The sequence below is a fragment of the Saccopteryx leptura genome, chromosome 13, assembly GCF_036850995.1.
Source record: "Saccopteryx leptura isolate mSacLep1 chromosome 13, mSacLep1_pri_phased_curated, whole genome shotgun sequence".
In the NCBI taxonomy this organism is placed as follows: Eukaryota; Metazoa; Chordata; class Mammalia; order Chiroptera; family Emballonuridae; genus Saccopteryx; species Saccopteryx leptura.
In genome coordinates this window covers 53,295,350-53,312,139 of record NC_089515.1, presented here as the reverse complement: position 1 = coordinate 53,312,139, position 16,790 = coordinate 53,295,350, and the positions used below count along the sequence as shown (strand labels likewise).

General features: G+C 42.7%; 1 protein-coding gene across 6 annotated transcripts in view; it reads right to left on the bottom strand.

Moving 5' to 3' along the window:
- Positions 1–16,790, bottom strand: part of MEF2A (myocyte enhancer factor 2A) — a 108,728-nt gene that overhangs the window by 48,031 nt on the left and 43,907 nt on the right. The gene's annotated exons all lie outside the window — the stretch shown is intronic.

The following is a 16,790-nucleotide window of genomic DNA, read 5'->3' as shown; positions in this document are numbered from 1 at the left end:
GCCCCCATCTGCCTTTACAAACTCTTCTTGCAAATTTGTTGTAGATGCCAGCCGCAAAATGACCATTTATCAATCCACAAAGATACTATATACTTCTGTACTAATACACACTTAAATGAAATACTATATATGTATATCTATAAAACTTCAATTGTACTATAGAAATTGAGTATTTGATTAAATCTGGCTTTCTGCTCAAAAGTAATAAGCTTTTCCATTTTTATCGCTACCATGGCAAAAACTGAATTCTAGAACGTATCTGAGCAGTTTGATTTTGACAATGATGGAGTAGGCTCCTTCAAACAAACCTTCTTCTAAGAACTAGAAAAACAAAACAAAAAGTAATCTGCCCAGCCCTGGCCAGGTTGCTCAGTTGGTTAGAGCATCATCCCGACACGCCAAGATTGCAGGTTTGATCCCTGGTCAGGACACATACAAGAATCAACCAGTGAGTGCGTGAATGAGTGGAAAAACAAACTGATGTTTCTGTTTCTTCTCAGTCTCCCCCCTAGGCACTACCTGTAAGAATGAGACAGCACTCAACTCCAGGTGTGCAGGCTTTATTAGAGGAGAAAGACCTGCCGGGGCACTTCTCTGAAAGAAGGGCCCCAAAAACAGACTGAGGAAAAATTTTATAGGGTTGGGGATAGCCTCAAGCAAGGGTGTGCTAGTATGTTCTGCTTTCTGAATACTCCTCCTTGGGGCGATAGACCAGCTTCCTGGAACCCCTGTCCCAGGAGCGATTGTCCGGTAGTTAAGGGTGGGATCAGGCAGTCAGGAGGTAAGACCAAAGGGCAGTTGGAAATTCATATATCTATCACTACCTTCCTCTAAGATCAATTTTAAACATTTTAATTTAAGTACGTAATCTGTTTAAAACCACTGGAGAACTTTCAGACAGTAAGAACTAGTAGGACCGAGATCTGGAAGAAGCCGGTGCGACTCGACTTAAGGCTCACTTACCGCAGAAGAGGAGCCGAGGAGCTAAGCGAGGTTCTACAGGTCGGCACAGACATAGGACCCAGGGCCTGCTGGGTAGCGACAGCCCCGGCAAGCACACCAGGGGGCTGCAGGGAGCCCCAAGTACTGCAGCCTGGGTAAGAAGGTACACCAGCACCAGACCAGGGCAGCAGGAGGGAGGGAGAGCTCCCTGTCACCTCAGCCCTGCTCAAACTGACCCAATGTCATTCAGCCAGCTGCATGCTAAAGCTTTTCAAAAGGTTTTAGTGAAAGTAAATCTCATTAGAAAAAAATGATACCATCCAGAAATTCAAATTAGTTTATAATTTTTATATAAAATGTCTAAAAATAAAAAATAACCAGTCAAGACCTGACTGAAAACCAAAATTTAAAAATGGCCAGAGAAATACACGCACAGTAGATCCAGATAATGTTATCAGAAAAGGACTTTAAAATAAGTTAATATGCTCAAAAAATTAAAAACAAAGAATTTTAGCAGATAATTCTTTAAAATACAAAACTAAAAAATATGATTTTGAAAACAGTAATTAGGAAGTTGATGAGTGAGTTCAAACAATTGGTTAGATACGACTGAAGAATCAATGACCCAAAAGATTATAAAGAGGAAAATATCTATACTGCAGCCCCAAAAGATATAAAAATATAAAATACCAAAAAGAGCATGAAGAAATTATGAAACGTGGAGAGAAGTTCCGAGATACATAGAGCTGGCGCCCCAGAGAAGGGGAACATGGGGGAGAAGAATTATTTAAAGACACAAAATAGTGAAAAATTCAGCAGCATGACCAAGTGGGATTTATGCCTGAAATACAAGAATAATTCAACATACTACAATTAATCAAGGTGATACTCCACACGAAGAAAAGGAAATAAAACCCACGTGATCATCTCAACTGATGCAGAAAAAGGATTTGACAAAATACAGTATCTTTTATTTTTATTTATTTATTTTTTTTCTGAAGCTGGAAACGGGGAGAGACAGCCAGACAGACTCCCGCATGCGCCCGACCGGGATCCACCCGGCACGCCCACCAGGGGCGAAGCTCTGCCCACCAGGGGGCGTTGCTCTGCCACAACCAGAGCCACACTAGCGCCTGGGGCAGAGGCCAAGGAGCCATCCCCAGCGCCCGGGCCATCTTTGCTCCAATGGAGCCTTGGCTGCGGGAGGGCAAGAGAGAGACAGAGAGGAAGGAGGGGAGGGGGGTGGAGAAGCAAATGGGCGCTTCTCCTATGTGCCCTGGCCAGGAATCGAACTCGGGTCCCCCGCACGCCAGGCCGACGCTCTACCACTGAGCCAACCGGCCAGGGCTCAGAATACATTTTTTAAAATGCCTAATATTCAATAACAAAAAAATGAATCACCCATTTAAAACTATAGGCAAGAGAGTTAACTAGACATTTCTCCAAAGATATACAAATGGCAAATAAGCACACGAAAAGATGTGCAAAATCATTCCTCACTCCTGCACCAAAGCAATCAAAGCCACAGTAAGGTACCGCTTCCCACCCACCTGGAGGGCTCTTACAAAACACAAAACAAGTGTTCATGTGGATGTGGGCAACTGGAGCCCCTGTGCCTTGTTTTAGAAGTGTAACACGGTACCACTGTTGTGGAAAACAGTCTGGTTACTCAAAAGTATAAATACAGGATTACCATTTAATGCAACAATTCCACCTCTAGGAACACCAACAAAAGGACTGAAAGGACCCAAATAACATATATATTCACTAATGTTGACAGCACTGCAGTCAAAAGGTGACAACAGCCCAACTGTCCATTGGCACAAAAGTGGAGAAGCGAGGAAAAAAAACAAAAACCCAACCCAGAGAAGTAAAATATATTCACCAAGTGGAATGTTTTTAGCCTTAAAATAGGAAATTCTATCACATGCCATAACACTGATGAATCTTGAAAATATGACGCTCGGTAAAATAAGCCAGTCACAGAACAAATACAATATAAATCCACCCGTATGTGCTAGCAGAGCAGTCAAGTTCAGAGACTGAAGTAAAATGGCGGCTGCCAGGGCCAGCAGGGAGGGAGGGTGGGAGGTTGTTGCTCAATGGACAGTTCCAGTGGGAGGTGATGAGAAGCTCTGGGGACGGGCGGTGGTGATCTTTGCACAGCAGAGTTTACGGAACGCCACTGAACTGCATGCACACTTGGCCACTTAAACATGGCTGAAATGGTAAATACTACATTATGTATCTTTTAGCACTGTTTCAAAAGTATGTGCATACCTTTAAAATAACTGAAAATTTTATTAATACAATAAGTTTTAGTAGAAATGGCAACATTTAAAAACTACCTTTAAAAGTAAGGCCTAGCTTTAGCAAGCATAGTTTGGCATTCCCCCCCCCTCCCAGAGAAATAAATCTTATCCCACGGGGTAAAAATGAATCTCTCTAATTAAATCTCCAGGCCTATAAATGTATACAGGTAACATTAGTACAGTAAAAAAAAAAAAAAAAAAAAATCAGTCTGAACTCTCAGGTAACAGAAATTTTTTTTTTGTATGTCATTTTTTTAAAATCAGGAACTAGAGTTTTAAAAAGATTCCCGATTCGGGTTTTGCTGTCTTAATTTAGGACACACCATAGAATCTTGCACACAGATTCAGACCAAGTCATACTAATACCGATTACAGATGTTCAGTCTTTTAAAATCAATTTTGTTTACTGTTTTTAAGAACCTTGCTGCTTCTGTACATAAATATTTTAAGAGCATGGACTTTAAACAGAAGGTGAACTTTACTTTCAGCCGGGCCCTTATTAAATAAACACCAATCTAGAACACAACATTTTGATGATTCTAGTAAATCAACTATGTATAAAATTTGCTCAAAAGCTTCTAAAATAAATGTTCTAATAAAGTAACTATGTAAAATCAGCAACTGAATGTTTTTAATAAACAGCTATCTAACAGAAAGTCTTGAATGATTCATGCCTTCTTTGAAAGAGAAGTACGTGAGAATTCAATTTTGAGCATATTAAACGTGAAGTGGTCACAGATCTCACAACTGGAAATGTCAAATAGGAAGCTAGAAAGAACACTCAGAAATGACATGAGAGCTCAAAATACGCCTTGAGGAGTCTTGGGCATCTAGACAGTACTGCAGGGGAAATGTGCCCCTGGGGTAAAATATAAAAATGAAAGAAAGCGAAAGTACCAAGAACAAAATATTATTGTCTTTGCAAATGAACAGCCCAAACTATCCTCTACAGTGGTACCTTGAGATACAAATTTAATTCGTTCTGTAACCGAGCTTGTAAATCAGTCAACTCGTATATCAGACTGTCGATACTGGACCCGTGCACCAATGCGCCAACTAGCGGCAGCTTCCCGAATCAGGACTCGTATCTTGGAATTCCGCTCAGATCTCGAACAAAAATACAGACTGAGTCGCAGTTCGTATCTTAAAAAAATTTGTATGTTGGTCTGTTCATATCTCAAGGTACCACTGTATAAGGTTTTTAAACAATTTGGACAATATTAAAAACAACTTTTTTTAAAAAAGAAATCTAGGGAGGTAGAAGAGGGCATCGTGGGGACAAATGGTGCTGGACAGGGGCTGGACTTGAGGGGAACAGACAAAACGATGCACAGAGATGTGCTGTAGAATTGGGCACCTGAAAATTGTATAATTATGTTTACCAGCGTCACCCCAATAAATTCAACTAAAAATAAATCTGAATTTCAACTTCCCTTGAAAAACCTACTTTCAAAATTCTAAGGAAATAAGACAATGACAAAAGATATGTCTCTAGGTGTTCATCTCAATGCAATCAAAGTGTGAAAACATAAAGGGCAAACACGTGAGCGCACGGTGACAGCCTGTCTGTACAATAAAATACGGCAGCCATTACAAGGCCTGACCGTTTTACAACAAATATTCACAATATATTTATTGTTGTGGGCAAAAAATACGTGATTCTAGTATTGCTTTTAAAAATTCTATTGATATGATATACGTACCAACAAAGATAGCACTGCATTGTATATTCATTATTGAAATTAATAACTTGTGGACAGTTTTTATTTTTTTTCTAAAATAAATGCCATTGTTGTGATGAGAATTATTACAAACAACAAAAACCAACACCTGCTTTTAAAATTAAGAAGAGCCCTGGCCGGTTGGCTCAGCGGTAGAGCGTCGGCCTAGCGTGCGGAGGACCCGGGTTCGATTTCCGGCCAGGGCACACAGGAGAAGCGCCCATTTGCTTCTCCACCCCTCCGCCGCGCTTTCCTCTCTCTCTCTTCCCCTCCCGCAGCTAAGGCTCCATTGGAGCAAAGATGGCCCGGGCGCTGGGGATGGCTCTGTGGCCTCTACCTCAGGCACTAGAGTGGCTCTGGTCGCAACATGGCGACGCCCCGGAGGGGCAGAGCATTGCCCCCTGGTGGGCAGAGCGTCGCCCCATGGTGGGCGTGCCGGGTGGATCCCGGTCGGGCGCATGCGGGAGTCTGTCTGACTGTCTCTCCCTGTTTCCAGCTTCAGAAAAATGAAAAAATAAAATAAAATTAAGAAGAAAAAGCAAGCAAGCATGACTTTAAATGATTAAAACGTCCCACCTAGCCTGACCAGGCAGTGGCGCAGTGGATAGAGCGCTGGACTGGGATGCAGAGGACCCAGGTACCAAACCCAAGGTCTCTGGCTTATGTGCGGGCTCACCACACCAGCTTGAATGCAGGGTTGCTACCTTGAGCGTGGGATCATAGACATGACCCCATGGTTGCTGGCTTGAGCCCAAGGTTGCTGCCTTGAGCAAGGGGTCACTCGCTTTACTGGAGCACCCAATACCACTTATCAAGGCACATGTGAGAAAGTAATCAATAACAACTAAGGTGCCACAACAAAGAATTGATGCTTCTCATCTCTCTCCCTTCCTGTCTGTCTGTCCCCACACCCCCCCTTGCAAAAAAAAAAAAAGTCCCTTCTACATTAGCATTATGTGCAATTTCTAGTTACTCTTTCTTCACAAATTGCTTAAATTTCAAAGCATTATCTGACTGAGGACTACTAGAAGTTGAGTAAAAAATTCCTGCGTCCTAGCCCCAAACAGGTTACTAAACTAGTCACATGACCTTTGGTACCTGACAATTCCGAAGGAAAAGAAACCGTGTATGTACCACAAGAGGCTGGAATAAAATACCATGGGAACATCTGAGGGAAGGTGACTGTTACTATTAACAAACAGATTTGCAAGCATGCTGTTATTAATACTTATGACCAGAAAATAAGTGTTTTATTTACTGTGTGCCTGCAATTTCACATGTATAATTCCCTTGAAACATAATAGTTCTTTTGCATATATAATAGAAATTTAAAAAATGGAATCACATATGTAATTTCCAATAACTTATTGTCAAATTGGTACCTAAGGTTATAAAATCAATTCTGATAATATATACAGACCATAATCATACTCAGAAAAAAGGCAAATTCATGGATGACTAATAATGATAAAGGGAGAGGCAACAGAACAGTAAGTGTGTTGATTTAGCTACTGGTTGCTTCCTAAAATTCTCAGCTACCTCTCAGAACTGCTTTGGAATTCTCACACATCCGGCCAACCAATCAAAATCCAGGGTCCTTTCAGACAGGTTCTGCTGGCTCGGTGAGACAGGTTTTCTCCTTCACTGTAATAAGAAACCCCATGGCCACAGCTCTGAACAGTGTATCCATCAACCCAGAGAATCTCAATGTAAAATGACTTTACAGGCATTCAGTACCCAAAAGACACCACATCATCCACTGACAGCATGAAAGGGAAGGCAGATGACAGGTGATTAATTTTTTAAAAGAATATGCCTCAGACTAAGTCATTCTGCAGAGGGCTTACTAAAAATGAATGAATGAATCCATCCATCCAACCATCCATCCATCCATCCATCCATCCCCAAACCATATCCTGAAGAAGAAACTACACCGTTACTACCAAGCTTACATGCCTCTCACTGGGTTTCAGGGGACAGTTACCAAGTGCCAGTAATATGAAAGTCTTGAACTCTGGTGCTAAGCCAATATTTAAAATGCATTAGTCTACTTACCTCATTACATTTTCACCTGCCCTCTCAAATTCAAAAAGAAGAAAACCAAGTAGCTGACTAAATTGAGCAGGATCAAGATGTAGCCCTACACAAATGCTAACAATTATCTGTGAGTTATAAAAAGCTATTGAATACATCAATATTGTAATTTTGTCTGAATTCTTCAGAGACATTATAAATGAATATGAATTTGCTAGATAACATCTTCCCATTTTATGTCTTCTAAAATAATTTTAAAAAAGAAAAATCTGTACACATTCTTCTAATAAAAAAATCTTTACAAAAAGAAAAATCTTTACTACGTATACATATAAGAGCTACCTACTATTTGTTTTTAAGTATTTCAATTTGCTCCACTGTTTATCCTCAAAACTCAATGCACAATCTTAAACACTGATGAGCTTAATTTATTCATAAGAACAAGACTGGAGCCTGGGATATAACCATTAAATTCAATCATATTCCTCAAGGAGAAAGTTCTCATTTTTAGGTCAACATAGGTCTTATTTTTAAGTAACAGAATAGAAAACATACTAGCCTTAGAGTCAGAGAGCCCATTTTAAACCCTCACTCTGTCATGAACAAGCTGTTAAGATCTTGACGAAGTCACAATCTCTCTGGGCCAGTTTCTTCATTTAACAGGGCCGATACCACATACTTAGGGCGTGTGCATATTAAGGGAAATGAGAAAGTATATTAAAGCCACTAAGGCACAATCAATGCAGAGTACACACTAATCTTCCATAAAAGGTAAATGCTTTCTCCTCCACCACTTGGCTTTGTTTATTTGCTTGGCTCACATATCACAGAGGAGCGGCTCACGGTAGTGGTCAGGAGGGCAGGTCCTGCAAGTGAGCCTGCCTGGGCTCAACCCCAGCTCCGCCCCTCACTAACAAAGCACCTTAGTTACTGAACTTCTCTAAGCTTCAGCTGCCACATCCTAAAAATATTAGAACAGGAATAATGCTCAGACACTTGTGAGAATTAAAAGAGATAAGATATAAAATCCTTGGCAGCATAGGTAAGTCTACAAATGTTAAGAAGACCACAATTGGCCCTGGCTGGTTGGCTCAGCGATAGAGCGTCGGCCTGGCGTGCAGGAGTACCGGGTTCGATTCCCGGCCAGGGCACACAGGAGAAGCACCCATCTGCTTCTCCACCCCTCCCCCTCTCCTTCCTCTCTCTCTCTTCCCCTCCCGCAGCCGAGACTCCACTGGAACAAAGATGGCCTGGGCGCTGGGGATGGCTCTGTGGCCTCTGCCTCAGGCGCTAGAATGGCTCTGGATGCAACAGAGCGACACCCCAGAGGGGCAGAACCCCTGGTGGGCATGCCGGGTGGATCCTGGTCGGGCGCATGCCTCCCCGTTTCCAGCTTCGGAAAAATGAAAAAAAAAAAAAAAGAAGACCACAACAGATGCATTCAAATTGCTGTGCAATGTGCAAAAGACAAACACCAAACACCAGGAACTCAAGTCATCAACCCCCTACCAAGGCCGTGACCCTGACCTAGAAAGTCCCGTCTAACCTTGTCCCGCCTCTGCCACCACCCTCATTCTGGGCCACCACCCTCATTCTGGGCCACCACCCTCATTCTGGGCCACCACCCTCATTCTGGGCCACCATCCTCATTCTGGGCCACCATCCTCATTCTGGGCCACCATCCTCATTCTGGGCCACGCAGCTTGCCCAGTGAGCTCCCGGGCACAGGCCCTTCTGCATGAGGAAGCTCCTACCTCACCATCCGCTGTCCAAGCACCCGTACTAAGTCCTACACAGTCTTTATGTCTCAGCATGACCACTACTTCCCCCATGAAACGTCCTCTAACACCCAGACTGTTAGGGGTCCTCATACACTTCAGAGCACATTGTCCTTCTCTCTTATGGCATTTACCACAACTGTAATTTAAGTACTTGTACAATTAAATGTTTCATTTCTTCCCCCAACCCCCTCCCGCCAAACTGTAAGCTCAGTGAGGAAGAGGATCAAATCCGTTGTATTTGCCCCTATAATTTAAGCAGATACCAAAGTGCCTAACCCACAAGAGAAGCTCAATAAGTAATTGTTTAGTTAATGAGTGAGCAATAAATCAATGTATAAAGAAAGAATTCAGGCTCCAGGCTGTGAGCTCTCTCTAGGAGCCAACCTTTTAAAGGCTGTCAGTTGTCAGGATCTCCTTGAAAAAACAAAACCAAGCAATGCCAAATAATTTTCATCACAGCCCTGGCCGGTTGGCTCACCGGTAGAGCGTCGGCCTAGCGTGCGGAGGACCCGGGTTCGATTCCCGGCCAGGGCACACAGGAGAAGCGCCCATTTGCTTCTCCACCCCTCCGCCGCGCTTTCCTCTCTGTCTCTCTCTTCCCCTCCCGCAGCCAAGGCTCCATTGGAGCAAAGATGGCCCGGGCGCTGGGGATGGCTCTGTGGCCTCTACCTCAGGCGCTAGAGTGGCTCTGGTCGCAACATGGCGACGCCCAGGATGGGCAGAGCACCGCCCCCTGGTGGGCAGAGCGTCGCCCCATGGTGGGCGTGCCGGGTGGATCCCGGTCAGGCGCATGCGGGAGTCTGTCTGACTGTCTCTCCCTGTTTCCAGCTTCAGAAAAATGGAAAAAAAAAATAATAATAATAATAATTTTCATCACAGTGTCAGTACCGGACAGTGCAACTACTTTACGCACACACAGACAGACACACAATTAGGCACTATACCCCTTTATAAAATACATAAAGAAAAACCCACTCCTACTGTCCATTCTCTTAGACACACTGGACGGAAACTATTTACGGTGACTTGGAACGCAGTCAGAGGCTCTGGGCCCTCACAGAATTAGCTTTCAATTACTTTTAATATTAGAAATTGGTCTTTGGTTCTTCTAAAACAGGATGTTTCAGTTAGTGTTTACAAACAAAATCTGGGCAGAAATTCAAATTCTGAATTAACTTAAGACTATCATTAATCTACTGTTTTATGGAAAATCACTCAACATTTCATTTCAGCCAGAACTGTAGCCAGATTTGTACATGTTGTATCTAATTACGTATTTCTAAAATACAATGATATGTTGTATGAACACATGACAGCTATTAGTGACTACTTAAAGAAATGAGTCAACAACAAAATGACCCACTTTACTGTGCATATAAATACAGTTTTGCCATATAAAACTTTCATAAAGGATCAAACGTTCAAACTTAATTATAAAGTTCTGACTTATAAAACTCAAAACATTGAAATCTGATTCAAGAAGTCCAAACGACAGATAGCAGGGAGCAAATAACGCTTAGTAACTCAAGAAGGAAGGCTGTAAGAATTCAGCAGTTCTCATAGCAGATATGCTGGCCTGCAAAACAACCCAAGTGCTATAAATCTACCAAAGAAAGGCAAGAAACCATTGTGACTCAAGGCCACTGCGAACAATAGTGGAGGCTGCGCCCTACCCATGGGTGCAGAGCAAGAAGGGGAACCGGGACCGACATAGCTTGTCCTCCACTCTGCACGTCCCTGACTGGGCCCCAGTGGAGGGCCGCATCCACCCCGCACTGGAGAAGAGCCTTCCTCCACCTCTGCAAAGGTGAGCTGCCGCCAGGCTCTAACCCCACCAGCCACCTGTATAAAGTTAGGACCCTGGAGGACCGAATAGGGCGCCATGGCCTGAGTTAGAACACCAAATACCACCTATTTCAAATGTTTGGGGTAAAATCTAACAATTTAAAAGTGGTTTACTTCTCTGACTAATAACAGGTTAGATATTTTTGTATGCTTTGATCCATTATTTTTAGATCAAAGACATTTTAAAACTGATGCTAAAAGCGGAAAAACTTAGGGGTAAACCAGTAGGAGCACATTCCTATTAGCCTCTATTCCAGGGGTCGGGAGCCTTTTTGGCTGAGAGCCATGAACGCCACATATTTTAAAATGTAATTCCGTGAGAGCCATACAACGACCCGTGTACATTACGCATTATCCAATAAAAATTTGGTGTTGTCCCGGAGGACAGCTGATTGGCTCCAGCCACCCGCAACCATGAACATGAACGGTAGGAAATGAATGGATTGTAATACATGAGAATGTTTTATATTTTTAATGTTATTATTTTTTTTTTTATTAAAGATTTGTCTGCAATCCAGATGCAGCCATCAAAAGAGCCACATCTGGTTTGCAAGCCATAGGTTCCCAACCCCTGCTCTATTCCCATCGGAGAAACACACACCTTGTTTTATACAATACGCAGTAGAGTGCTAAAATGTATGTACTGGTCAAAAATACTGGTCAGTAAGGCATCCTTTTAAATTTGCTACAGAGTTTAAACATATGGAAACTAGAAGTAATCACTCCATTTAATTGTACAGAGAGTATAAAGTTTTCTTAAAATTGTGCTTCCTTAAGGCAAGACACACTTTAACTTAAAAATTATATAAAGTATTAATCACATGAAATAATCCATATTACACTGACTAAAAAGACAATATAAGTTCAAATTTTTTACAGAATGACCAGTCTGTAAAATGTACGTTTTCTTTCTAGATATACCAACGAAGGGCCATATTGGAACCTCAATCAGCTCTACAAATGGAGCAAGAACATCGCTTGAACTCTTACAGGACACTAAGAAAAATGAAGGGACCCAAGTTTTGCCGTCACAAAATATGCCTTTCAGGATATGGATTTTATGCTGGCTATGAAGAAACAAAACACGCAGAAAACCTCTGACCCTCCCCCTAACTTGCCTGAAGGAATTCGGAAAGAACCTGATCCCAGAATGGAAGGGAATTTAGCTCCTTCACCTTAGCCTATCTGATTTAAGTGTGACACCCAGGGAGGGGCCAAGCAAACACCCGCTCTTAGATTTCCCTCTGTGTCCCATGGTTCCTGGGTTGCCCAGCAAGAATTTGTTTACCACATATTTGCTGTTTCCTGGCTACCTGTCCCCTTGAAATCCCTGTCCCCTTTCCTTCTCTCCAAAATCGTCAGAGGGGTCTAATTATCTCATGGCACCCTCAAATGTACACCAGCAATAAATCTGGAGTATTTTCTCGCCTTAATCTGTTTCATGTTAATTAGATGATCGGAGCAGCTAGAACTTAGAATCTCGAAGGCCAGTTATCTTCTGAGCCCCACAGGATCAACCGCAGGGCACCTTGGGCTCCTTAGCGACACTCACAGTATTATTACAAGCATTATTAGGAGGGAGATGGTATAAACTGCCCTTATTAAGACAAAAGCCCACCCACACATGGCCTTCCATTACCAGATTGATTACACCTACAAAAGAGCAATGTCCTGTACACACATGGTCCACACAAAAGAAATAAAGGCCACAACAAGGCAAAGTGTGGGAATGAAAAGGACATTCCAGTCCTCCACCACCACCACCATCCTCTCAATAGGAACACTCCCTCTCTGTGAGCTGTACCACCACCACCACCATCCTCTCAATAGGAACACTCCCTCTCTGTGAGCTGTACCTCCACCACCACCATCCTCTCAATAGGAACACTCCCTCTCTGTGAGCTGTACCTCCACCACCATCATCCTCTCAATAGGAACACTCCCTCTCTGTGAGCTGTACCTCCACCACCACCATCCTCTCAATAGGAACACTCCCTCTCTGTGAGCTGTACCTCCACCACCATCATCCTCTCAATAGGAACACTCCCTCTCTGTGAGCTGTACCTCCACCACCATCATCCTCTCAATAGGAACACTCCCTCTCTGTGAGCTGTACCTCCACCACCATCATCCTCTCAATAGGAACACTCCCTCTCTGTGAGCTGTACCACCACCATCATCCTCTCAATAGGAACACTCCCTCTCTGTGAGCTGTACCTCCACCACCATCATCCTCTCAATAGGAACACTCCCTCTCTGTGAGCTGTACCTCCACCACCATCATCCTCTCAATAGGAACACTTCCTCTCTGTGAGCTGTACCTCCACCACCATCATCCTCTCAATAGGAACACTCCCTCTCTGTGAGCTGTACCTCCACCACCACCATCCTCTCAATAGGAACACTCCCTCTCTCTGAGCTGTACCACCACCACCATCATCCTCTCAATAGGAACACTCCCTCTCTGTGAGCTGTACCTCCACCACCACCATCCTCTCAATAGGAACACTCCCTCTCTGTGAGCTGTACCTCCACCACCATCATCCTCTCAATAGGAACACTCCCTCTCTGTGAGCTGTACCTCCACCACCATCATCCTCTCAATAGGAACACTCCCTCTCTCTGAGCTGTACCTCCACCACCACCATCCTCTCAATAGGAACACTCCCTCTCTGTGAGCTGTACCTCCACCACCACCATCCTCTCAATAGGAACACTCCCTCTCTGTGAGCTGTACCTCCACCACCATCATCCTCTCAATAGGAACACTCCCTCTCTCTGAGCTGTACCACCACCACCACCATCCTCTCAATAGGAACACTCCCTCTCTCTGAGCTGTACCACCACCACCATCCTCTCAATAGGAACACTCCCTCTCTCTGAGCTGTACCACCACCACCACCATCCTCTCAATAGGAACACTCCCTCTCTGTGAGCTGTACCTCCACCACCATCATCCTCTCAATAGGAACACTCCCTCTCTGTGAGCTGTACCTCCACCACCATCATCCTCTCAATAGGAACACTCCCTCTCTGTGAGCTGTACCACCACCACCATCATCCTCTCAATAGGAACACTCCCTCTCTGTGAGCTGTACCTCCACCACCACCATCCTCTCAATAGGAACACTCCCTCTCTCTGAGCTGTACCACCACCACCACCATCCTCTCAATAGGAACACTCCCTCTCTGTGAGCTGTACCTCCACCACCACCATCCTCTCAATAGGAACACTCCCTCTCTCTGAGCTGTACCTCCACCACCATCATCCTCTCAATAGGAACACTCCCTCTCTGTGAGCTGTACCTCCACCACCACCATCCTCTCAATAGGAACACTCCCTCTCTCTGAGCTGTACCTCCACCACCACCATCCTCTCAATAGGAACACTCCCTCTCTGTGAGCTGTACCACCACCACCACCATCCTCTCAATAGGAACACTCCCTCTCTCTGAGCTGTACCACCACCACCATCCTCTCAATAGGAACACTCCCTCTCTCTGAGCTGTACCACCACCACCACCATCCTCTCAATAGGAACACTCCCTCTCTGTGAGCTGTACCTCCACCACCATCATCCTCTCAATAGGAACACTCCCTCTCTGTGAGCTGTACCTCCACCACCACCATCCTCTCAATAGGAACACTCCCTCTCTCTGAGCTGTACCACCACCACCACCATCCTCTCAATAGGAACACTCCCTCTCTGTGAGCTGTACCACCACCACCATCCTCTCAATAGGAACACTCCCTCTCTCTGAGCTGTACCACCACCACCATCCTCTCAATAGGAACACTCCCTCTTTGTGAGCTGCAGGAACTTATTATACCTGTCCCAAATATTTTTCAGGTTGTCATGATTTCTAGGGGTGGAGGAAGAAGCTTTGCCAACAATGGCATCCCGAATAAAGATAAATTATCACTTAGAAACCACCTCAGTTCTCTGCATAATGATTCAAATAGTAAGTTCACTAAAAACTTTTAACTTTATATCACTCAAATGAAACCTGTATATAAATGCTTCTCTGGTCTAACCCTATCTCTGCTTATAATAATACATTTGACTTGGGGTATACCTTAATACTCAGAATCAGATTTCTAAATGAATGTTCAAAGGAGCACTGAAAGAGTATAGAAACAGGAAAGCAATGAAATGAGGAATTGGCATATTTGGTGTTAACATATCTTGTGTACAAATAAAATGTACACATTGGACCTGTTTAATTTCTGTGTTTTGATCTGACTTTACATAAATGGAATCACAAATTATAAATTCTTCTGTTTCTGGCATTTCTGAGTATTTGATATTCATCTGTGCAGTATGTAGCTGTAGTTCACCCATTTTTACTACATGATATTAACAGATCACAATTTTATTCAGTCCATCAACTGTTGATGAACAAAGGATTGTGTCTGAAGCATTCACAAATACTGCCACTCCCTATGTTACTAACATATCAGTGCACGTGATCAGCATTACTCTTAGGGACATGCCCATGGAAAGAAATTACGGGTCATGGGACATGTGACTATCAAAAAGTTTCCTAACATGGTTGCAATAGCATACACTCCTACCCATAGTGTATAATGAATTTTTCATATACACTGAACTCTTTTTAATCTTAGCCACTCTAGAAGCTTCTTTGCAGTTTTAATTTATATTACCCGTATTACTGATAAGGTTAAGCACCTTTTTCACATGCTTCATAAATATCTGGATTATTTTCATGTCTCTTGCCCATTTTTCTGTTGGCTTGTCTCTGTCATGTTGATTTGTAGGACTGCTCTGAATATCCTGATATACGCCTTCTGTCCGTTTTACACATTGCAAATATGTTCTTCCCCTTCGGCTTGCCTCACTATTCTCCGAAAGTAACTTAGCAAGAACAAGATTTCTTAATCATAAGGAAATAAAATTTATCACTTGTTTCATTTGTATTAGAGTTTTATTTCAATAACTCTTTGGTTTTCTGAAGATCATAAACATGTTCTTTATGTATTAGCTTCTAAAATTGTACAGTTTGTGCCTTTCAGGTTGAGATGTGCAATCATCTCACACTGACTTTTGCATTTGTCATGGAGCATGAGTGATTTTCTTCTGTAAGGATCACCAATTGTTTTCATGTCATTTATTGGACAATTCTGTCCCTAATACTCTAAACTGCCCATTTTGTCATGAAGCAAGTGTCTAGAGACATACTGACCCTCTCCCGGGCTCTGTAGAGCTTCTGTTTATCCCTGGGGCACTATTTCACAGAAGTAATTATTGTAGATTTCTAAGTTTTGAGTACAGAAAGTCCCTTCCACTTTGATCTTTTCTTTCAACTAAGCTAAAATGAATAAAAATCTTATGATCATATCAACAGATACAAAAAAAAAACCATTTGACAAAATTCAATACCCATTCATGATAAAAACTGTCAGCAAAGTGGGAATACAGAGAACATAACACAATCAAGAACATATATGACAAAAAACCCACAGCTAACATCATACTTAACAGGAAAAAACTAAGGAGCAGGAACAAGAATGGAATATCCATTTTCATCACCCTTATTCAACAGAGTACTGGAAGTCCTAGCCACAGCAGTCAGTAAAGAAGAAATAAAAGGTATCCAAATTGGAAAAGAAGTAAAACTGTCAGTATTTGCAGATGACAAGATAGTGTATCTAGAAAACCCTAAGCTATTCTCAGGCCATTAAATTTCCTTTAAAACACAAAAGAAAAACAGACTAATAGAATGTTAATAATATTGATTGGAATTACAGTTGAACCTTAAACAATTTTGGGGTTGGAGCACCAACCTCTCTCCAAAATTATGTATAATTACAGGTAGCCCTCCAAATACATTGGTTCCCAACCAAAATTTATCCTTAAATAACAGATTTGAACTGTGCGGGCCAAGTGAACTGCTATCAACTTAACAGCAAGGGGTCAACTGAACTGCAGTCAATTGAAAAGTAAACTTGTGCAATTCAAACCTACCTGGTTAGGTCAACTGTAATTAGAATGGAAAATAATCCTCAAAAGGGCATGCATGATTAGCCTCAGAAAGCTGTAAGTTCAATGGATGACTAAATAACTCTACAATAAAGACTGCTCTGGACAAGTTGCTTTAAAAGGATTCAACTGATACCAAGTAATTTATTTATAT